Source organism: Saimiri boliviensis, chromosome 3, assembly GCF_048565385.1.
Source record: "Saimiri boliviensis isolate mSaiBol1 chromosome 3, mSaiBol1.pri, whole genome shotgun sequence".
NCBI classification, from domain to species: domain Eukaryota; kingdom Metazoa; phylum Chordata; class Mammalia; order Primates; family Cebidae; genus Saimiri; species Saimiri boliviensis.
This window is the reverse complement of record NC_133451.1, coordinates 100,002,742-100,026,325: the sequence shown is the minus strand read 5'-3', so window position 1 is coordinate 100,026,325 and position 23,584 is coordinate 100,002,742. Positions and strand designations below refer to the sequence as shown.

Here is a 23,584-nt window from a genome sequence, read left to right as displayed (position 1 = left end):
ATGGTGGGTTTAAGTTACCTATGTGTATATGCTCATTCCTATAAAACAATTGATACTGAAAAATTAAAATTTCATTCAATCATTGATTGATTTATAATAGTTCTTTTATACTGTATAGCAAAGCTGTCCTTGAACAAAGTGGCTGCTCAGCATATATTTAATTGATTTTTAAAAATTTGTTAAGGGATTTTGATACATAACAAGTGGTAAACTATAGGGGAAATCGTACAAGCTAGTTGTTGTACATATATAATGGAAGAATCATTTTTTGTATAATGACTTTCTTTTCTCTGGATAGATACACAGTAGTGAGATTCCTAGATCAAATGGTAGTTCTACTTTTAGTTCTTTAAGGAATCTCCACATTGCGATTGCAAAAATATGGAACCAGCCCAAATGCCCATCAATCAGTGATTGGATAAGGAAATTGTTGGATATACATACCATGGAATACTACTCAGCCATAAAAAGGAATGAATTAATGGCATTCACAGCAACCTGGATGGAACTGTAGACTTATTCTAAGTGAAGTAACTCAAGAATGGAAACAAACATCGTATATTCTCACTCATAAGTGGGAGCTAAGCTATCAGAATGCAAAGGCGTAAGAATGATACGACGGACTTTGGGGACTCGGGGGAACGTGTGGGAGGGGGTGAGGGATAAAAGGCTACAAATTGGGTTCAGTGTATTCTGCTCGGGTGATGGGTGCACTGAAGTCCCACAAATCACCACTAAAAAACTTACTCATGTAACTAAATGCCACCTGTTTTTCAGAAACCTACGAAAAGGAAATATTTTAAAAAGAATAATTTTTAATTTCATATATAAATTAGAAATGAATTTACTTATTCTGTACTGGAAAATGATTATTCTGTTAGGCATTCTTTCATACACAGTCTCTAGATAATCTACTAAATTATCAGCTCACTTTGTATCTTCAACTTCCCCTAGTGTCTGCTTTCCCAACATTTTAGATCAGAGAAGCCTTCCTGTCCAGGCAGAATCCCCCGAACAGCTGCACTTGCCTCATTCTCTGTGGCACTTTCTGCTTTGCTGACCTTCCTCTAGACCTTTCAATATAAATATCTGGGTTTTTGTTTCCAACTCTTGCTTCCAGACTATGGAGTGCAGCTGAGAAAAAAAGATATAAAGCTCATTGGCTCTCTATTTCATTTTCAACACTGGCTCAATTTTATTCCCTAGGTAACTTCCTCGCCAATTGGCAATAAAGAGCATTCCAAACCTTTATGACGTTTATCAAGCCTATCATTGTGGGGGTTCTCCCTTTATCTCTGCCCTAGCAGAGCACATAACAACGGCTACCATCTAATAGCACTTGCTGCCAAACCTGTTACACAAAACAACATACTAGATCCTTTTATTCCCCCCCCCCTTTTTTTTTGTAGGTGATGAACCAGAACTTCGCAGGGGAAAAGAAACATACTCAAGAGCATACAGCTCATGCATTCACACCGCTCATCAGACACATCTGATTGATGCTTCATTATCCCTTTTTCCCTTTCTTATCTTAAAATATAGTATTTGATACATACACAAAGATATAATGTATAATGTATAATGTATAATGTACAATCATCCCTCAGTATCCACAGGGAATTGATTTCAGAAACCCCTGAGATACCCAAATCTAGATGTTTGTGCTCCTTACATAAAATTGTATAGTATTTGACAGGTGCACATTCTCTTATATACTTTAAATCATCTCTGGATTACTTATAGTATCCAGTACAGTTTAAATACTTTGTAAAGAGTTATTTTATTGTACTGTTTTTAAAATTTGTATTATTTTTATTGTTGTTTTAGTTTGTATATTTGTAAATATGTTTCAATCTGCAGTCAGTTGAATCCAGGGATGCAGAACCCATGACTGTGGAGGGCTGACCGCGCAGATAACTGTTAAAGCTAAATAACACAATGAATGTTCACAATTTCATCTTCAAATGCAGAACCTATAGCATAACGAGCACTGTTGCATCTACCTATGCTTTCCTCCCTTCTCTCACTCTCCGGCCTCCCCCAACTTTCTGAGATAACCACTGTTTTCAGTTTTATATTTAACATTCCGTTGCTATTGTTTAGCTTTTAATTTTAAAAATAATGTAAAGCACAGAAAAGTTTCAAGAACATTGCACAATTTCCCATATACCCTTCACCAGATTCCATTACTATCACTTGCCACATTTACCTTCTTGTTCTCTTTTTATGCATGTTTCCTTGTCTGAACCATTTGAGAATAAGTTGCAGATATGACATCTCTTTGCCTAAATACTTGAGTATATGTTTTCTAAGAACAAGAATATTCAATGATCAAAATTAGAAAATGTAACACTTATGCTTAGTCTTTTAAAATATCTACAGTTGTCCTAATAAAATGCCCTTTATAGCCACCCTATTCTACCCTTCCATCTTCCCTTCTCCCAGTACAGGATCCAATCTAGAATTCCATATTACATTTAGCTGTCATGTCCTTTGTTTCCCTTAATCTGGAACAGTTCCTAAGTCTATCTTTATATTTCTTGACTTTGACAATTTTTAACAGTTCAGACCAATTATTTTGGAAGATGTCTCTGAATGTAGGTTTTCTTCATGGGATGTTTCCTCATAATTAGATTTAGGTTATCCATTTTTTAAAATCATGAATACTGTATAAATGACATTGTGTTCTTTTCTATGCAACACAACAGAAATAATAAAATATCAGTTTTTTTCCAATTTTGATATTGTCAACTTTGATTACCTGGTTAAGGTGATGTCTTCAGGGTTTATTCACTCTAATAGTACTGTTTTTTCTTCTTTGTAATTAAAAAGTAATTTAAGTAGAAGTAGTTTCAGATTATGTAACTGTTCTGTTATTTATCAAATTTCAACCCACTGGTTTTGGCATTGGTTGGCAATTTTGTCTGAATCAGTTATTACTAGAATGATTGGCAAGTGGAGCTTTTCTGCCTCCATTTTTCTGTTTACATGAGATTTTACTGTAAGGGAGAATTTTTTTTGTTCTCTAATTATTTATTAATTATAAATAGAAATTTATCTTTAATCTCAGTATACACTTTTCTCATTCATCACCATTGCCACTTGTTATATATCAAGTTTCCATATATTTGGTATTTTGGGGTTCTGTCTTTTGTTCAGTTGGTGATTTGGCTTTTCCCTCTGCCAGAACACTATCTGAATTATTATGGGTTCATCATTAGTTTCAGCATCTGGTTGGCAAAGTTTCCTTTTTTAATTGAGGGGTGCCATGGTTATTCTTGCTTTTCCATAGATTTCAGACTTATGTTGAAATTGTCATGTTTCACAGAACTTCTATGGATATTTTGATTGTGTTTATATTAGCTCTCTTGATCAATTTGGGGAGAATTAACTTTGAAAAATCGAGGCTTTCTTTCCATGAGCACAGTCTATGTTTTCATTTACGTAGATCTTCTCAGTGTCTTTTAATAACATTTCATACTTTTTTTCTGTACAGGCCTTATGGTTCTTTATTCATTTCAGGTATTCCATTTTTGAGCCATTTAAATGGAATCTCTTTTTACATTAAATTTTCTTTGTGCTTGTGATGCTATAGAAATGTTTACTGAGTACTTGTTAGATTTATTTATAGAAATGCAGCTGAATTTTGCATAGTGATGCTAAAATTCTATGTAAATTTATAATTAATAAATATAGTAAACAAATTCTAAAGCAAAGTTACTGCTTATAACAAATTGTCTTTTGGAATTTTTGTATAGGCTATTGTATCATTTCTGAAATAATGAAGTCTTGTGTTGTCTTCTCTAACTTTTCATCTTTATTTTTCTTGTTTTTCATCGGGAAATTAATAAAATCAGTAGGAGAGTGCACAGTCCTGGAGATATTGCTTCCCTATGCAAATCAATCCTGATCCTAACAGTTTGGCACCACCTGGTGGTGATTATTCACTCCAGCCTAAATATTGATGGGATTGATTCAGGGCCTGTAGTTGACTGAACTTGAGGAAAGCAGTAGTGACTCCAGGAAATTTCTAGCTAGATAGTGCTAATTTTGTTGACCGAGTTTGGGAATATTGAATGGGGAAACTACTGAGCAAACAGGATTCAAACTCTACTTTTCCTGTGAATTTTGTGCTAGTTTACTGCCTGGCTGCCTTCTGTATCATGTGCCCTATTCCATCCCCCAAAGTCACAAAAACCTTTTTCCTCCTCCCTATCTGTTCTACATGTAGGAGAGAGTGGTGTATGGGGGCAAAACATCCATTTTATGGTTTTAGAATTTATGATATCGTGTGTATACTTTCACAAGGTTGTACTGTGTTTATGTATTTGTATATATTTTCTCTCTCCTTCCATTATAATCTAGGTCTCAAAAAGGTAAGGATTTTTATGTTTTATTCCCAATGAATAGAAGAGTCCCTAGCATGCAGACACTCAAAAATCATTGTCCAATAAAATGAGTGAATGCATGTTGAAATCTTCCATTGTATAGTAGATGGGTCCATTTCTTCCTGACATTCTAATTGTTGCTTTAAAACTAATCATGTACATACAAAATTGAAATCGTTAAAGCTTCTTGATGATCTTCATCTTCCTTAATAATGTTTTGGGGTAGTGTGTTTTTGTTTTTATATTCTTGGTCACAAACCTATTTCAATACTAATATGCCATCAAGATTTCTTTTGGTAAACATCTGTCAGGTGTATCTTTTTACTAACTTTTTGCTATGTCCTTATATTTTATGTCCCCATATTCGAAACAGTACTTAGCTGGGTTGTAAAAATACAATTGGACAATCAGTCATTTAATCATGAGTTATTTATGCTTATGAATATTATTGATGCATCAGTTTATTTCTAAATATCTTTAAAACCTGATTAATCTGCTTATTGATTAAACAAATTAAGCAGTTACATTTCTAGAAGATCCTTCTGTTTCTTTTTCAGATTATATTTCTGTAGGCTTTTTTTTGTCTACTTATCTTTATAATTCTGTTGTTTATTTCTTGAAACATTCTATATCCAATCCATCATTCTGGGATAAAATTATAACATTTATACAATGCTAATAGAACTGGTACATATATTAGGTAAACAGGTATGTGCCAAGTATTCTTACAAAATTAATAATATATTCTGTTTAACCCAGTATATTTAAAATAGCATGATGCCAAACACGTATTCTTTATAAAACTTTACACAGATTAATTTACTTAATCTTAATTTTGCTGATTAGTCCTATTTTACAGATTAGGAAACTACAGCAGAGAGAAGTAAAAAAAAAATGGACCAAGTCCAGACAGATAGGTAGATTTCTGAGCTGGGATTTGAACTCAGGCTGTTACTATACTCTTTTGAATATTCAGTATGATAAGGGGGAGGGGAAGAAAGTAAAGATTGTTTTTATTTTTGCTAAATTTAAAGGCAAAAGAGCATTTTATTCTTGCTTTGTAAAAATGCTAGTGATTTTTAACCTTCTTCATGTGGTAATTAGCTTTTTGCATGTCTTCTTTATTGTCCAGATTCTTTGACCATTTTTTTTTTTGTCTTGGAGTCCTAATTGATGTTTTGTATTAAAAGCTTCTTGCTGTAAAATATATTTTTACAATAAAGTGTATTTTTATTTAATGTATTTTACATTTTTACCAGGAATGAAGTCCTAGTTTACATTTTCATTTCCTAAGGAAAAATAGATTTGCAAAACAGTTCCTTTTTCATAGAAAACACACCCATACTAATCGTGATTCTCATGACAGGAAATTTTCATCTGTTTTTTTTTAGTCTCTGAGCTCAAATTTTCATAAGAAAACACATGAGGAAAGAAACAAGTATTTATACCTGTTATGTATATGATATAAATATCATCTCTAGATCTCTGTAAAATTAAATAAAAACTTAGTTATTTCAAAGATGTAAACTGCTGAAAATACCTTAAACAGAATATGGCACATTTAATAAATAAATACAACTTAGATTGTTATTTTAAGAAAAAAGTAAAATTAGAAAATATTTTAGAAAGATAAAGACTAGGGATTATATAAGATATAAAAAGAAATACTTTAAGAATGAGACAACATGAAGTTCTTTTATGGAGATATCCAAAAGCTTGTTTGATTTGTAAAACTAAAAAGAAAAAAAAATGTTTAAGAAACCAAAGAACCAAATATTCCTATTTTGAGGCTCTCCGCATTTGCCATCATCAGACACTGGTTTAGACCAGCAGAATTTAGAAATGCTGCCATCTAGTGTTCACCTTAAGGCTTATTCCCATAAAATTCATGTAATATAAACAGATTATTTCAAAATACAGTCGGATCTTGACTCTTTAAAATTGGAACCAGAGATCAAGAAGGTATTTCCTGAAGTAACTGAACAAAGTTTTAAAAATGTAGGGGATAAAGGAAGAGGTTACTAAAGATGTGTGTATCTATACACGTGAAGATGGCTGTGAATGAGGACAGGCACTGGAAAGAGAAAGTAGCAAATACCCAGGATCCTTTAGTGTAAATAAATGACATGAGGGGAAGGTTGGGAGCCAAATCTTTGAAGTGGTAGGAAAATACTAATACTGCAATTAGTCATGGAAAGGTATTGGATGGGAAATTAAAAAGAATAAAACATATTGGATGTTTAAAACTTTTGAAGGAATTTAGTTTGTTTAGGTAGTAATAGCCCCCATTTTTTGAGTGTTTAGAGAGTGCCCATATATTAGTCCATTCTTGCATTGCTATAAAGACCTTCTTGAGACTGGGTAATTTATAAAGCAAAGAGGTTTAATTGCCTCACAGTTCCACAGAGTGTACAGAAGCATGGCTAGAGAGGCCTTAGGAAACTTACAATCATGGTGGAAAGCAAAAAGGAAGCAAGCATGTCCTACATTGCTAGAGCAGGAGGAAGAGAGAGAAGGGAGAAGTACTACACACTTTTAAACAACCAGATCTTGTGAGAATTCACTTACTATCACAAAAACAGTAAGGCAAAATCTGTCCCCATGATCCAATCCCTTCCCACCAAGCCCCTCCCCTGACACGTGGGGATTCTGATTTGATATGAGATTTGGGTGGGTACACAGAGCAAAACCATATTATTCTACCCCTTGCTCCTCCCAAATATTATGTCTTTCTCATTGCAAAATATAATTAACCATTCTCAACAGTCCCCAGATCTTAACTAATTTCAGCATTAACTCAGAAGCCCACAGTCCAAAGTCTTATCTGAGACAAGGCAAGCCCCTTCCACCTATGAGCCTGTGAAATAAAAAACAAGTTAGTTACTTCCAAGATACAGTGGGGGATACAGGCATTGTGCAAATACACTCATTCCAAAAAGGAGAAATCAACCAAAACAAAGGGGTACAGGCCCCACACAAGTCTGAAACCCAGCAGGGCAGTAATCAAATCTCAACACTCCAAGATAATCCCCTTTGATTCCATGTCTCACATGCAGGCCACTCTAATGCAAAGGGTGGGCTCCCAAGGCCTTGGGCAACTCCACCCCTGTAGCTCTGCTGGGTACAACTCTCTCAGTTGTTTTTATGGGCTGGCATTGAGTACTGGTGGCTTTTCCAGGTGCATGGTGTAAACTATTGGTGGATCTTCCATTCTGAGGTCTGGAGGACAGTGGCTCTCTTCTCACAGCTCCACTAGGGAGCGACCTATTGGGGATTCTCTGTGGGGGTTCCAATCTCACATTTTCTCTCTGCGCTGCCCTAGTAGATGTTCTCCGTTAGGGCTCTTCCCTTGCAGACGAACTTCTGCCTGAACATCTGGATGTTTCCATACATCTTCTAAAATCTAGGCAGAAGCTTCCAAGCCTCAGCTCTTGCTCTCTGTGTACCACAGGCTTAACACCACCAAGGTTTAAGACTTGCACCCTCTGGGGCAGCAGCCTGAGACATATCTGGACCCTTTTAGCCACAGTGAGAGCTGAAGCAGTAGGGATACAAGGAGCAGTGTCCTGAGGTTGCACAGGGTAATGGAGTCCTGGGCCTGGCCCACGAACTCATTCTTCCCTCCTAGGCTCTGGACTTGTATTAATAGGGGCTGCCTCAGCGGTCTCTGAAATGCCTTTGAGGCATATTCCCCATTATCTTGACTATTAACTTTCAGCTCCTCTTTACTTACTCAAATTTCTGCAACTGGCTTAAATTCCCCTTGCAAAAAAAAAAAAAAAATGTTGTTTTTCTTTTCTACCACATTGTCAGGCTGCAAATTTTTTAGAGTCTTATGCTTGTCAGGTCTCCACATGTAAGCCTGGAGCCTGAAAGTCTGAAGTCCTGCTTGCCTTGGCTGATGTCTCCCACCCCCTGCCTGCATTCGTCATTGTCCCTGACAAGCCCCTCACCCAACCTTGCCATCTTAACTGTTCTTATGCTAATGTAAATACCTCTCACCCAACCCTGCCATTGTAACTGAACTTGTGGTCATGTATATTCCTTGCCCCTACCCCCCACCACTGTAACTGAACTTACTCTGCAACACCCCCACCTCCCCAAAAAACTACCCAAACCTATAAAACCAACTCCTATCCCACTGCCCTTTGCTAATGCCCTTTTCGGCCTTAGCCCACCTGCACCCAGGTGAATAAACAGCCATGTTGCTCACACAAAGCCTGTTTGGAAGGTCTCTTCCTTCAAAGCATGTGTTTTTCAACAATGCTCTTCTTCCTTTTTAAATATAAATTTCAGTTTCAGATCATCTCTGCTCACACATATGAACTTGTGTTGTTAGAAGCTGCCAAACCACATCTCAAATGCTTTGCTGCTTAGAAATTTCTTCTGCCAGAAACCCTAAATTATCTTTCTCAAATTCAAAGTTCCACAGATTTTTGGAACAGTGGCAAAATGCTAGCAGTCTGTTTGCTAAAGCATAGCAAAAGTGACCTTTGCTCCAGTTTCTAGTAAGTTCTTTATTTGCAGCTGAGACTACCACAGCCTGGACTTCATTGTTTATATCACCATCAGCATTTTTAATAAGTCTCTAGAATGTTTCAAACATTCCCTCATCTTCCTGTCTTCTTCTGAGCTCTCCAAACTGTTCCAACCTCTGCCCATTAATGAGTTCCAAAGCTGCTTCCACATTTTGAGGTATCTTTATAGCAACACCCAACTCCCAGTTCCAATTGTCTGCATTAGACCGTTCTCTCATTGCTATAGGGAACTACCTGAGACTGGGCAATTTATTTAAAAAAAAAAAAAAAAGGTTTATTTGGCTCACATTTCCACAGCCTGTACAGCGAGCATGGCTAGAGAGCTTTCAGGAAGCTTACAATCATGGCATAAGATGAAGAGGAAGGAGGCACATTTTACATGACTGGAGCAGGAGGAAGAGAGTGAAGGGGGAGGTGCTACATACCTTTAAACAACCAGATATTGTGAGAACTCACTCACTACCACCAGAATAGCAAGGAGCAAATCTGCCCTCATGATCCAATTACTTCCCACCAGGCCTCTCTTTCAACATTGGGGATTACAATGCAACATGAGATTTGTGTGGGGACACAAATCCAAACCATATCAGCCAGGTATTATAAATGTCCTGCATATAATGCATATTTGACTTTTAAAATTATGCTGTTAATTACTCCCATTTTACCAACGAGAAAATTGAGGTACAGAAAAGCTGCAAGTTGCTAAGTGACAAAAGTGATTTGTGTAAACCAAGAGACTGGCCTCAATGTCCATGTTGTTAATGTAGGAGGGCTATACTTATTCCTACAGTAAACACAGAATTTAGGCTGGGGTCACCATATAACATTCAGTAGAAAGTTTGGTCAACTATGCAAACAATTTTGACCAACTTTATTATTAGGATCTAGTGTCTGCACTGGTAAACTCATCTAACAATTGCTCAGTTTTCTCTTTTACACCATGCTATCCTTGTAGTAAACTTCAGTACATAAATTTGTCTTTCCAATATATTTTAATACTCCTATTTCATCTGTAGTGTAGGTACATGGTCACTGTTACAAGCTGAGCTGGGATTTGTATGTTGAAGTTCTAATTCTCCAGTCCCTCCAAATGTGACTGTATTTGGAGGTAGTGTTTTTAAAGCTGCATTTTGGTGGACCCTAATCCAATATGATTAGTGTCCTTATGAGAAGTGGAAATTTTGACTCAGACGGCTGCAGAGGGAAAACGATGTGAGGACACAGGGAGAACATGGCCACCTGCAGGTTAAGGAGAGGGGCCTCAGAAGAAATCAACCCTGATCAGCTCCTTGATCTCTAACTTCTAGCCAATTAGAAATTCTAAACAATGGAAAATCAATTTCCATTGTTTAGACCTCGTGCTCTGTGGTAATTTGTAATGGCAGTCCTAGAAATCTAATACAGTCACCGTTTCAATTAGGGTCTTAGTTTACTAATTAGCATTCTTGCTAATTTAAGCAGAAAAAGGATATTTCTTAAGGAGTATTAGATAGTTTAGAGTATCTTCAGAGGGTTAAAGAGTTGAGTTTGGAGGCTACGTATTCAGAAACAACGCTCTAACCACATTGTGAGATTGTACCGGTAAAGGTTCTGATGCAACTAGACGCTAAAGCACACACCACTCACTCTGGACATGAAACATCAGAAATTCCATCATTCTGACCATGAGAGATGACATCTCACCTGCTACCTTTGCCGGAATGTGGATTTCCTTCAGCTCTTGCCTTTTCAGGTAGCTCATTTCTGGGATGATTTTTCACATGGGAGTATGTGATTGGGGTAGCCTAGGTTATATACCTGTAGCTTTGCAGCAAGTGAGTATGGGAAAGTGAGCTTTCTGGCTTCTACCATGTGGAAATAGACTAAAAGGCAGAAAGTTGCCTAGACATGGAAAGGGTGGTCAAAAGGTGATGTTAGGTCAGAAAAGGCAAAGGAAATCAACCATAAAACCTCAGTAGTATGATTCTGTGACCAGTTGCTCTTTGGTACTGTCCCTGAGAGCTAGTTATTCTTTCCATAGTCCCTAAACTTTTCTTGACTCTACTTTTGTTTTTATTGAATAAATTCTCCCTTCTCTAGAGTTCAAATAACTATCAAGTACAAATAACTGAATCTTCCCACCCCATCCTGTTGTATACCTTTCTAAGAAAAAAGGTAAGCAGGTTAATATGAAGGTGCTATTTGTCAAGTATTAATCCCTCCTGATGCTGTTAGAAGAACTTCCATATTTCCCTGTCATTTGTATGAGAATAACATCTCCTACTCTGCAGCCCCTCCCCAGGTTCCAGAAGACCTGTGGCTTAGTCTGGCCGATCAGAACATTCCATACACAGCCCTCACCCCAGCCCTGTGATAAGTTCTAGAACATGTGGGTTCATTGTCCAGGACAGACAGATAAGATGCAGTCCCTGGACACCTAGCATGACAGACCTGCATCTCTCTGGTTCCTGTCTTTCTGCTGAAGTTTTTGGTCTAGGATGGCAGCCTGGAACTGCTGCAGGCCAAACTGATACTCCTCATTAAAAACATTTTCCAGAGTAAAGCTGACACAGATGGACAGAGAGAGCTGAGGGATTCGTAGGAACAATTCTCATGTCAATTTTGAGCATTTGAACCAGCTGTGTTAGAAGTTTGTACTACATCTAAACTTCTCAGTTATTTATGCCTATAAAGTCACTTTCATCTTAATTGCATTTGAATTGTTTCAGTCACTTGCAACCAAAAGAGTCCTGACTAGTTTGATTGGTTAGAAAGTAATTAATCAGTGTAGATTTTCCTCTAAAATTCTGCTTTAACAGACATTTATTATTATCTCTACCTTGATGTCCAAATGAAAAAATAACTTGGCCTTATTTTTATACAAGTATGTACATAAGTATGTATACACCCCCATACTCCTCCATGCATAGACACAAAGTAAAAATGGAGTTAACATACCAAAGATTTTATTCATCTTGGATTCTTTCTCTTTAGATAAAATGACATTTTTTAGGAATTGATGAGAGGTAGAACATATTTGCATATGTTTTTCTGTAGTTTTTGCTTTATCTATGTTTACTCCTGTCATGATTAATTTTGTGTCTAGGCTAGGAGATGCCCACTTAGCAGGTCAAACATTATTTCTGAGTGTGTTTGTGAGGACGTTTCTGGAAGAGATTAGGATTTGAATTGGTGGACTGGGAAAAAGAAGACACACCTTCACCCCTGTGAGTGGGCATCATCTAATCCTTTCGGAGCCCAGTAAAACAAAAAGGTGGAGGGAGGGTGAATTCACTCCCTCTCTCTCGCTCTTCTTCCCCTCCCCCCACCAGACAAGGTCTCCCTCTGTCACTCAGATTGGAGTGCAGTGGCATGATCATAACTCGTTACAGCTTCAGTCTCCTGGGCTCAAGAGATCTTCCTGCCTCAGCCTCCTGTGTAGCTGGGACCGCAGGCACATGCCACCACATCCAGCTAATTTTAATTTTTATAGAGATTGGGGTCTTGCTTTATTGTCCAGGCTGGCCTTGAATTCCTGGCCTCAAGCAATTTTCCCACCTTGGTCTCCCAAAGTGCTTGAATTACATATGTGAGCCACTGAACCTGTCCAAACTCTCTCTTCTTGAGCTGGTGGATTGATCTTGTCCTGCCTTTGGACGTCAGAGCTTCTAGTTATTGGGCCTTCAGCCTCCAGAACTTACACTAATGGTCCACCCTGGTTTTCAGGCTTTTGAAATTGACTGAGAGTTTCACTGTCTGCCTTCCCAGTTCTCAAGCCTTTGGATTAAGACTAAATATTTACACCAAAGGCTCTTGTAAGTCTTCAGTTTGCAGACAGCAGTATACATATATTATGTCCAATAAATCACAAAGTTAATCTACAAAAAAAAAAAAAACTAGAAGAAGGGAAAACATTGTGGAGCATCAAAGAGAAACTTTCTGTTCTTCAAACCAATGGGTCACAACATTCATATCTATAGTTCCTCCAGGGTAATCTTTCATGTTTCAGTTCATTATTTATGCAGAAGCACAACCAGAGAACAGTTTCTGGATAGATTCAGATACAGTACCTTTAATGAAATCATTCCTTCTAAGTAAATTTGGATTGAGTTATAGTGATCTGTTTCCTTTAATACCACAATTCCTCTTAAGATTAGCATAGTAGAATCTAACTTATGATTAGAAGGTAAAGGAAGCACTGTATGCTGACTGATTAATAACATAGAGTACTACTGTTGCTTGATAGAAATAAATTCTCATAGCAACCAGAGAGATGCAAGTCTGCCTGAAGTATAATACTTCTATTAAATACGCGTTATATGACAGCATTTGTCCTGGAATTGTCAGATGCAAGAGAGATCAAAAGGTCAAAACTGAAAAGAGTGAAGCCAATATGTTAAAAAGAAACCCAAAACAAAGTAGACAACCCTATGATAGCCTCCAAACACTTGGGTGCAAGCAATAGGAAAAAAATGACTTCTTTTTTCCAGTTTTTCCTTAAACAACATGATTAACTTTGTACTTTATTGGACATAACGTTATTTAGTGCATCTTTTTGTATACTCTTGAAATATGTTACTGTAATTCCAAAATAAAGACTTACTCTTAAATATTTAAATTCTTATTAAACAACTCTGCTTTAGTCATTTGAATATACTACAACATCTGTATGAAATAATTTCTGTGTGTATATCAGAAAAGTCATGCCCAATAAAGTTAACCAAGAAGAACGCAGCTTTAATGTAAGGACTGAAGAGCTGTGATTTAGGATCCTGTGCATCTTACGCTGCTTAGGCTGCTCAGCCTAGAAAAGGGTGAGTTCTAAAATGAAGAAGATTCTCACCATTATAACAGTAATCCACCATCTGGGCTTCTGAGTGGCTTGCTTGAAATAAATGGGTAGGTTTTTCAGGACTCTGCATCACAAAAACTCAGGATATTGTGACCTACTCAGTATTTTGGACATCCAAGGAGGAAAGGACTAGAAGTTATGGGATGGTTGAGCAAAAGGAAAGGAGAAAGGAAGAGGAAAAGGAGGAACAGGAGGCAGAGAAGGAGTACTGTGTTTCACTAGTGCATTTTATCTTCTGCCGGGTAAATAATTAGTACCCTTAAGCTTATAAATAACAGGGTAGTGTTCTCTAACTAAAAATAGGGCTTATTTTTATGTTAGGAATTTGTAATTTCCTAATTGCTGTTGTGATTTGTTGCAGCATAAACAAGCAGATGTGCTTTTAAGTAGATTAGCATCTTAAAAACAAATGGATATCTCAAGTTCAATCCCTTTTTTTCTTAGTTCCTAATTATATGCAAACATTTTAATTTGTTTACTGCATGAAATATGTACAATTAAAGTGGTTTCTCTGTGATTAAATATTTTATAACTATTTGATTTTTAGTTATTACTAATAAAGGGGTACAAAAGTAAATGAAGGAAAATTATAATAAACAGTGAAGTTATTTAAGTCTCTATAAATAAATGATATTTAATGTATTTCCTCTAAAATGGGTCATTTCTGAAATAGACATATGTGTTTATAAGTGTAATTTAGGTGCAATACATTATGTAATAATTTTTCTAGGATAGTTAATATATTTTTCTAGGATTATTAATATATATTAAAACTTAGTGGCTTAAAATAACAAGCATTTTTATCATTCTCACACAATTTTGTGCATTGGGCATTTGGCTTGGACATACAGAGTGGGCTCATCTTGGATTTGCTTGATAGCTACTGGAACTGGAACATCCTACAAGGCTTCTTTACTCCCACATAAAAAGATGCACCGGGACGGCTTGAGTAATGGCGTCTGGCTAATGCTCAATGGGGTCATATACCTGGGACTTTGGTTCTTCCTGCAGGTTGGGTTCCTTGGTCTTTTCTAAGTAGTTTCAGAACCTCTTTTTCTCCATGTGGCCTCTTCATGCAGTTTTTTCCAGCAAGGTAGCCACACTTCTTCAGAGGCTGTGAAGCTTGAGTGTGGACCTGACATACAGTCACTTCTGCCACATTCTGCTGGCTAAGTAAGGCATCACAAGGTCAACTGGATCCAATGTAGGTGAGGACTACACAGGACTGTGACTGCTAGGATGTGTGGTTCCTCAGGGATGGGGAGTAACTGTGGAGACCAGATACAATACATGTGTCCCTTGATGGTGTGATCTTCTGGCTCCTCAACTGTATAACTGAGTGTTTCCCAAGATGTATATTTTGTGTAATATGAGGCTTAAGAGATGTTTTTCAGAAAAAGAGCACTCGTATAATAAATTTGAGAAATACTACACTCTATAGCCCTTCACTTGGGCTCATTGGCATGCTAAAAGCGTAAGAGTTTTGCAGCATAGAAATCTGTTTTATTTGTGTAACAGCATTCCTCAAATATTTAAGTGTATAAAACTGTGCCTGGCACTTAGTAATTGTTCACAAATATTTGTGTAATGAAATTTATCACAAGATCATTTTTCACAAAATGCACATTGCATTCCCAAAGAAGTGGTGTTTCCACTGAAGGAAGTTTGGGAACACTGGTCCATTGTTCCCAGTATGTGACTCTGAATTTTTTCCTGGCCCTGGCTTCTATCTGGGTGCTTCCTAGTAAATTGGTTGTTGCACTTTAAATGACATGATACTATCTCCTGGTTCCAGGTGACAAGACCCAATTGAGCACCTGACCCAAAGGCAGCCATCCCTAGCCCAGCCAGCAGTGATAAGGAAGACTGGCACAAGAGCTTTCTAAAAGGGGAAGGTTCTCACCATCATAAAATAGTAATGCAATATCTGAGTTTCTGAGTGGCTTGCTTGAAATGACTGTGTGAATTTTTCAGGAGTCTACATCATAAAATCTCAGGATACTGTGACCTACTCAGTGTTTTGGACCTCCAAAGAGAAAAGGACTAGAGGTTATGGGAAGTCTGAGCAAAAGGGAAGGAAAAAGTAAGAGGATGAGGAGGAGAAGGAGAAACCTTGAGTAACTTAAATTGGATTGTGATAGACAGACCAAATTGTATCTTCTCTTTTGAGTCATTTGAATTTGAGAAAATCAGTCAATTAACTGATAGGAGTAAGACCAATAGAAGCAGAAGCTAAGAGGAATTGAGTTTGCATTATATGCAGTCTTAGGGTGCTCTGTCTATTTTCTTGTTGTGTGGCTGCTGAAAACACCTCCTTTTCCCTTTCTTTCCCCCATCTTTATAATGAAACTTGATTAACTGACATAGCCTATCTCTTCATTTCTTATTATGGGAAAGAGTCTAACTGTACATAACGTCAGGAAAAGCGGTATAGGCTCTCGTATTCAGAGTGAGAAAACCCTCCTTCAGTTGGTTAGCTCGGGGAGAAGTGCTACTATTACATGTCCCTTCAACAATGTGCAAACCCAGTGGGGACTTCTATTTGGAAACCCAACTACAAGTCATGCTGGTAAACCAGCTGCGTAGGCAGCTTTTTCAACTGCTGTAGGAAATGCTTTTGTCAATAGCTGCAGAAAAGAAATTGCTCTAGATGAGAATTTTTCTTTAAAGAATCTCTGAAATGCTTGCTGAAAATTATAGTTTTGAGCATGTTATTTCTCCTGGAATGGCTATTGGAAAATTGTGAGAAAAAAAGCAATTATTTAATTAATTTAAATAGAAGAAGGAAGGCGATGAGTGGAAAGAGAGAGCACTTGGACACCCATGAAGCTGAAACTGTTGTGCCAATGTTAGCTGATAACCCAGACAGAGCTATCTAGAAAACAATGGAAAACCAGGAGGTAGGTTCTGCTGGCATGCTCCCTAGTCTGAGTGTTCAGTGAAGTCCAAATGCAACAACTCTCTAGGATATTTATTAGAAAGGGGGAGCAGGAAAAAGCACCCAGATAATTCATTTTAAGTCCACAGAAGTGAGAAGAAGCAATAGAGTACTGATATAACACATCAATCACTGGTAGGGCTGCATTAATGAAGTTGAGATGCGAGAGGTAAACAGAATTTGCCTGCTGTTGTTCAAAAAGGTTCAGTGGACGCTGAGCATTGGAGGATTTAGCACAAGAGAGAAGCATATTTGCATTGGGATGCCAGAATTTTTTTTTAACAGTCTTTTTTTTGGACAGTTTTAGATTTACAGAAAAACGAAGCAGACAATACAGAATTAATACATCCCCTCAAGCCCAGTTTTTCCAATTGCTAATGTCTTACCTTAGTATGGGACATTCGTTACACTTAATGAACTAATATTGATGCATTATTGTTAACTAAGGTCAAGTTTGTCCAGATTTCCTTAGCTTTACCTACTGTTTTCTGTTTCAGGATCCCATCCAGAACACCACATTATGTTTATTTGTCATATCTCATGAGTCTCCTCTTGGCAATGACAGTTTCTTAGCCTTTCTTTGTTTTTGATGACCTTAACTGATCTGAGGAATACTGGCTAGGCATTTTGTTGTATCCTACTACTGGAATTTGTCTGATATTTTCCTCATGACCCCACTGGAGTTATAGGTTTTGGAGAGAAAGATTACAAAGGTGAAGTGTCATTTCATCACATCATATCAAAGTTACATACTATCGACATAACTTATCACTGTTGATTTTGATCATCTTGTTGAGGGAATATTTGCTAGGTTTCTTTACGATGAAGTTACTTTTTTTCACTTGGATTCTATAATGTGCTATTTGGTAGGAGACATGCACAGCCCATATTTAAGGAGTAAGGATTTATGTTTCCTTTCCTTGAGAGCTGAGTATCTATACAAATTATTTGGAATTTTTCTGCATGGGATATTAGTCTCTTCCATTTATTAATTTATTCAGTCATTTATATCAGTATGGACTCACAGATACTTATTTTATACTTCCGGTAATCCTGTATTACTTTATTTTTGTTGCTCAAATTGTTTCATCTTTGACCACTGGGAGCTCTTTCAGTTGGCACCTCTGCTCCTTTGACAGACTCATACAGTTATGGTGGCATTTTGTTTGTTTGTTTTTGTACCAACTTCCTTGCTTTCTGACACTACATCATGCCCCAGGCTCATCTTGAATATTTCCTGTCCTACTTCTAGAATTAGCTGCTTCTCCAAGGAACCCTGGTTCTTTTGTTGGAAGAGACACCAAGATCTGGGAATTAGGTGTACTTGGTGCTACTAGGGTGTCATATCTTTTGAGCTGTCTCAGCTGATAAAGAAATATATGTACATGTATTAATTCCAAATATATATACAAATATTTCTATATGAAATCATCTATGTATGTATTAAGCTAAACACAAATTCCTACCAACGTCTTTAACTCATATCCATTACCATATGAATCACCACAGCCCTGTCGCCTTGCTTAACTATCAATTCCCACTCCAATGGTGAGAAACTTGGCTCCCACCATCTGCCATCCATTTAATTAATTGTTCAATTCTATTACACATGTATAGCAGCTTGAGAATGCTAACCTGTACTCCTTCAGGGAATAACATTAACACCAGAGTACAGTGTCTATGTGCAGTTCCTTTTAACTTTAGTCTCATAGATTCCAATAATTTCTAAATTTACTTAGGCCAGCTACCCCTCCTCCTGTAAGGTAATGAAGGAATAGAGGAGTAATTTACAGATTAAAAGAGAATTAAAGGTGTATCATGCTTTTAAATCTGCAAGACTAAATTACATTGTCTGATGGTGTACATTTAAATGGTGAAACTTAAAAAATAAAGCAAGGAAATTATTACGATAAAAAGTAATAGTTATTTAAAAAGGCAACTTCAACTTCTAGGAAGATAAAGAAGGTAGCAAGGATGGGACACACACTTCCACATGAAAAAAATAAAAATAACCTCAACAAAATACTATGTGGAACAACGGTTTTCAGACATGGGATAACAGGCAGTGAAGAACAGTGATCCTTAAGACATGAGAAAACAAATGAGGTAAGCCCTGTAATTGCCCCAAATTACTGGCTGTAGAGAGTTTCCAGGCCATTGTGATGGGAGGGGGAGCCTAGGCAGAAACCAGCAGTTGCTTTGAGTTAAGGATATGGAACTGGGAGTCCAAGAGATAGAACAGAGTACCAGAGAAGAGGGAGCTACCATAGAGAGAGCTCCAGAGATTACAGAAAGGCCATCTGAACAGACAAGTGAGAAAACTAATGAAGGCCAGGGAAAATACCACCTAAAAGGAGCAGAGGAAAAATGCGTGAAGCTCACACCCAGCAGAAAGAGTTTGTGTCCCACCAGCCAGAGCGGAAAACCTTGACATTGGACAACGTGCTGAAGAGGGTGTTCTGAGTAGTGGAGAATAATTAACCCTAAACAAAAAGCTGCTCTGGTACAACCTAATGATGCTAAAAACAAGATGTGAATGGAGCAAACTGTTTCCAAGTAACTTAACTGTGACCCAGAAAAAAGCTCAAGAATATTTTTGTAATAAAGTACAGAAATATGCGGTGTTCAACAAGGTAAAATTCACAATGTCAGAGGCCTAATAAGGAGGAGGAAAGAAGAGAAAAAAGTGGAAGACAGGACTCTAATGAGAAAAATTAATCAATACAAAAAGGTGTAAACACATATAATTAATAGATAATGACATTAAAACAGCTATATGTTACAAATTCAGAAAGATAGGAAAAGATTGATAATTTTAAATAGAGGCATGAAAGATATTTTTAAAAAGACCCAAGTTAAACTTCTAGAGATAAAAAATAAAATGTCTGAGATAGGATACATATTTTTTTTTTTTTTTTTGAGATAGAGTTTCGCTCTTGTTACCCAGGCTGGAGTGCAATGGCGCGATCTCGGCTCACCGCAACCTCTGCCTCCTGGGTTCAGGCAATTCTCCTGCCTCAGCCTCCTGAGTAGCTGGGATTACAGGCACGCGCCACCATGCCCAACTAATTTTTTGTATTTTTAGTAGAGACGGAGTTTCACCATGTTGACCAGGATGGTCTCGATTTCTTGACCTCGTGATCCACCCACCTCGGCCTCCCAAAGTGCTGGGATTACAAGCTTGAGCCACCGTGGCCAGCTTAGGATACATAATTTTAAAAACCTAATAATAAGAGAACAAACTCAATAAAAAATAGACAAAATATCTAATCAGACCCTTAACCAAAGAAGATATATAGGCAGGAAATAAGCAAAAGAAAACATGCTCAACATCATCAGTTATAGGGAAGTGCAGTTAAAACCACAGTGAGAAACCATTGTATATGACAACAGTGAGTAAAAAGACTAAACATATCAAGTGTTGGAGAGGATGTGGCGCAACTACAGCTCTCATACGTTGCTGTTTTGAATGCTAAATTGGACAGCCACTTTGGAAAGTGGTTCTGGCAGTTTCTCCAAAAATTAAACATACACCTATTGAGGGAATGTATTCTCTTCCCGGGTCCACAAGGGGGTGTAACTTCAATGGTGAGAACTTCCCAGTGCCATAAACTTGCTCCCCGCTCCCCTCGATCTGGGGTCTTGAAGGCCTTTGTTTCCGTACCCTTATCTGAGGAACACCTCAGATCGAGCAGCTGTGATTTATAACCACGTTTGCTGCCATCCCTTGTGTTCGATTTCAGATGGGTGCTGATCTTCCCAAACTCAAGTCTTCATTAAAATGTATACTGGAAAATTGGGATCAATTTGACACACAATCTTTGAAGAAGTCGCAGTTTATTTTCCTCTGCCAAACAGCGTGGCCAGATTACCCCCTGCCGAGTGGAAAAACCTAGGCACCTAAGGGAAGTATAGATTATGACACTATTCTGCAATTAGACCTGTATTGTAAAAGCGAGGGTCAATGGTTTGAGATCCCCTATGTGCAACTATTCTTTTCCCTAAGGAATAAGCCTCAGCTCTGTCAGACCTGTGCCCCTACCCTACTCAGCCGTCCTCAGGACGGCCTCCACCCATGGGACTCCCTGTGGCAACTACCTCCACCAATGCCAACCAGGGCTCCTTTGTCCCTCTACCCCAACAGGAGCCAGGCATGGCGGAGACAGCCAGGACATCTCAGGTTACCCAGATGCCCAAACTCTGCCCCCTACAGGCCGTAGGAGGAGAATTTGGCCCAACTAAGGTGCACACACCCTTCTCACTTTCTGACTTAAAGCAATTTCAGGTGGACTTAGGAAAGTTTTCAGATGACTCAGGCAAATACGTAGACGTTCTTCAGGGCCTGGGTCAGTCCTTCAAATTAGACTGGAAGAATGTCGTGCTATTGCTTAATCAAACCCTAACAAGCAATGAGAGAGAGGCTGCTCTCAAGAGTTTGGGGACACTTGGTACCTTAGTCAGGTACATAACCTAATGACACCAGAGGAAAAGGACAGATATCCTACAGGTAAACAGGCCGTCCCTGGCACGGATCCTCACTGGGACCCAGATTCAGAACAGGGGACTGGAGCCATAGGCATTTCTTGACCTGCATACTTGAGGGATTAATGTGAACTAGGAAGAAGCCCCTGAACTATGCAATGTTGTCCACCATAACTCAGGGAAGGGAAGAAAACCCAACAGCTTTCCTTGAACAATTGCAGGAGGCTTTAAGAAAGTACACTCCCCTGTCACCAGATTCCACTGAGGGTCAGTTAACACTAAAGGACACGTTTATTACACAGTTAGCAGCTGATATCAGGAGGAAACTCTAAAGGCTGGCCTTGGGGCCAGAACAGAGTCTAGAATCATCACTGAACCTGGCAACCTCGGTGTTTTATAATAGAGACCAGGAGGAACAGGCTGAAAGGAACAGAGAGATCAGAGAAAAGCTGCTGCCTTAATCACAGCCTTCAGGCAAGCAGACCCCAGGGGCTCAAATGAGGGAAAGGCTCAGGTTAGCTGCCAGTCTGACAGAACTTGTTCCCGGTGCAGTCTGAAGGGACATTTTATAAGAAATTGTCCCCAGAGGAATGGATCACCATCTCGTCCTTTCCAGCCATGCCAAGGAAATCACTGGAAAGCACAATGTCCCTGGGAACAAAGGTCCCCAGGGCCTGAGGCATCTGACCAGATGATTAACTGCAGGACTGAGGATGCCTGGGGTAAGTGCCAGCATGAGCCATCACCCTCACAGAGCCCCGGGTAAAGCTGACCATAGAGGTCCAGGAAGTTCGTCTTTTTCTGGACGCTGGCATGGCTTTCTCAGTATTTCCCTCCCGCCCTGGAGACTTGGTGCTTGTTAAATCTCTCCCCTCAGACTCTCCCTCTCTAGGCCCATCCTGTGGAGGACCATTTTCAATTATTCTGTCTACCCCAAGGGCAGTTAAGGTGGTGGGAACTGACTCACGGATTCACCATGCTCGGCTGAAGCCTTGGACCTCCTGAAGAAAGTCATAGACTCCACAGCCCAAAGTTCCAGGAAACGACCCTTTGCACACGATGAGCCGCTAGAGGACCTGCGTCTGCTCTTCTGACAAGATCCCCAGGAAAGTAATCACGCATGAGTCTAACCTATATCCTGACATTAACAGGACTATAGCTCTCAACTTTGCCATCTGTCAAACTCCAAGTATGCCTTTCATGGCGGGTGGCGTGTGGAATAATAGGAAAACTTGGTGCTGGTATTAGGAAAGTTATTACTTCTATTCAGTTACTATAAGCCATCTCAGAAGTTAATTAATAACATAAAAAGGTTGCTAATTCTCTCTACAAAACAGCCTAACTCTTTAGCTGCCATAGCTCTTCAAAGTGAAAGTGCCCTAAATCTGCTAACAACAGAGAGGAAGGGGATCTGTCTCTTTCCAGGAAAAATACTGCTACTTTGTAAACCAATTAAGTGGTGTTTTGAACAAAGTTATAGAACTCAGGAATCAATCAAACGCGGGGCTAAAAACCTTCCAGAAATAGTATCGTAGAGCTTGCTTAACAACTGGCTGTCCTGGCTCTGTCTCTCCCAGGCCTGTTCATACCCATTCTATATTTGTTGGCCTCTGCGCCTCTCACCTTTAACCTCCTCGTCACATTGGTTTCTTCTAGAACCACAGGGTCACAAATAATCCTGCAACTGGAACCCTGAATGTCCTTGGCTCATGAGCTCTATTGTGGACCTCCGGCTCAACTTGCACCCCTGAAAGACTCCCTTCTGGAGGAAACCTCGACTGTAGGGCCCCTTCTATGCCCCATTTCAGCAGGAAGTAGTTAAAGAGTGATCCACGTCTGCTGTGTTCCAACAGAAGTTGAACTTTCCTGTTCAGAGGGGGGACTGAGGGAGTGTGTTCTCTTTCCGGGTCCATAAAGGGGTGTAATTTCAAAGGCAAGAAATTCCCAGTGCCATAACTTTGACCACCCTCATCTGGGGTCTTGGAGGAATCAAAAATCAATCACTCCAGCGGAAGTTTAAAGGAACTACTTTCATTGGCCAGGGGGCTTAGATAAGGTAGGAATTCCTCCCAGGTTAAAAGTCCACTTCTTTCATACCCCTTTGGATTCCATATCTGGGTCCCCTTCCACACTCTTCATGGAAGCTTTCTCTCTCATCTTTTTCTCTCCTTTTTTTCTTTCTCTGCCTAAATAAATCACTTCTGTGCAAAAACTCTTTGACTTCCAATACTTTCTTGCAATCACACTGTGCCATTGTCCCCTCTCCCATTCTTGAGTGAGAGACCAAGGGCCTAGAAAAACATCCTCTCAGGGGAGCTGTACCTCCCCTGCACCCCAAAACCTGGCAACACTATCGTATGGCCCAGTGATTCGTCTCCTATGTTTACCCAGGGAAAAGAAAGCCTAT

General features: G+C 38.7%; 1 protein-coding gene across 1 annotated transcript in view; it reads right to left on the bottom strand.

Moving 5' to 3' along the window:
- SGMS2 (sphingomyelin synthase 2) overlaps window positions 1–23,584 on the bottom strand; it is a 176,864-nt gene that overhangs the window by 152,446 nt on the left and 834 nt on the right. The window lies entirely within an intron of this gene.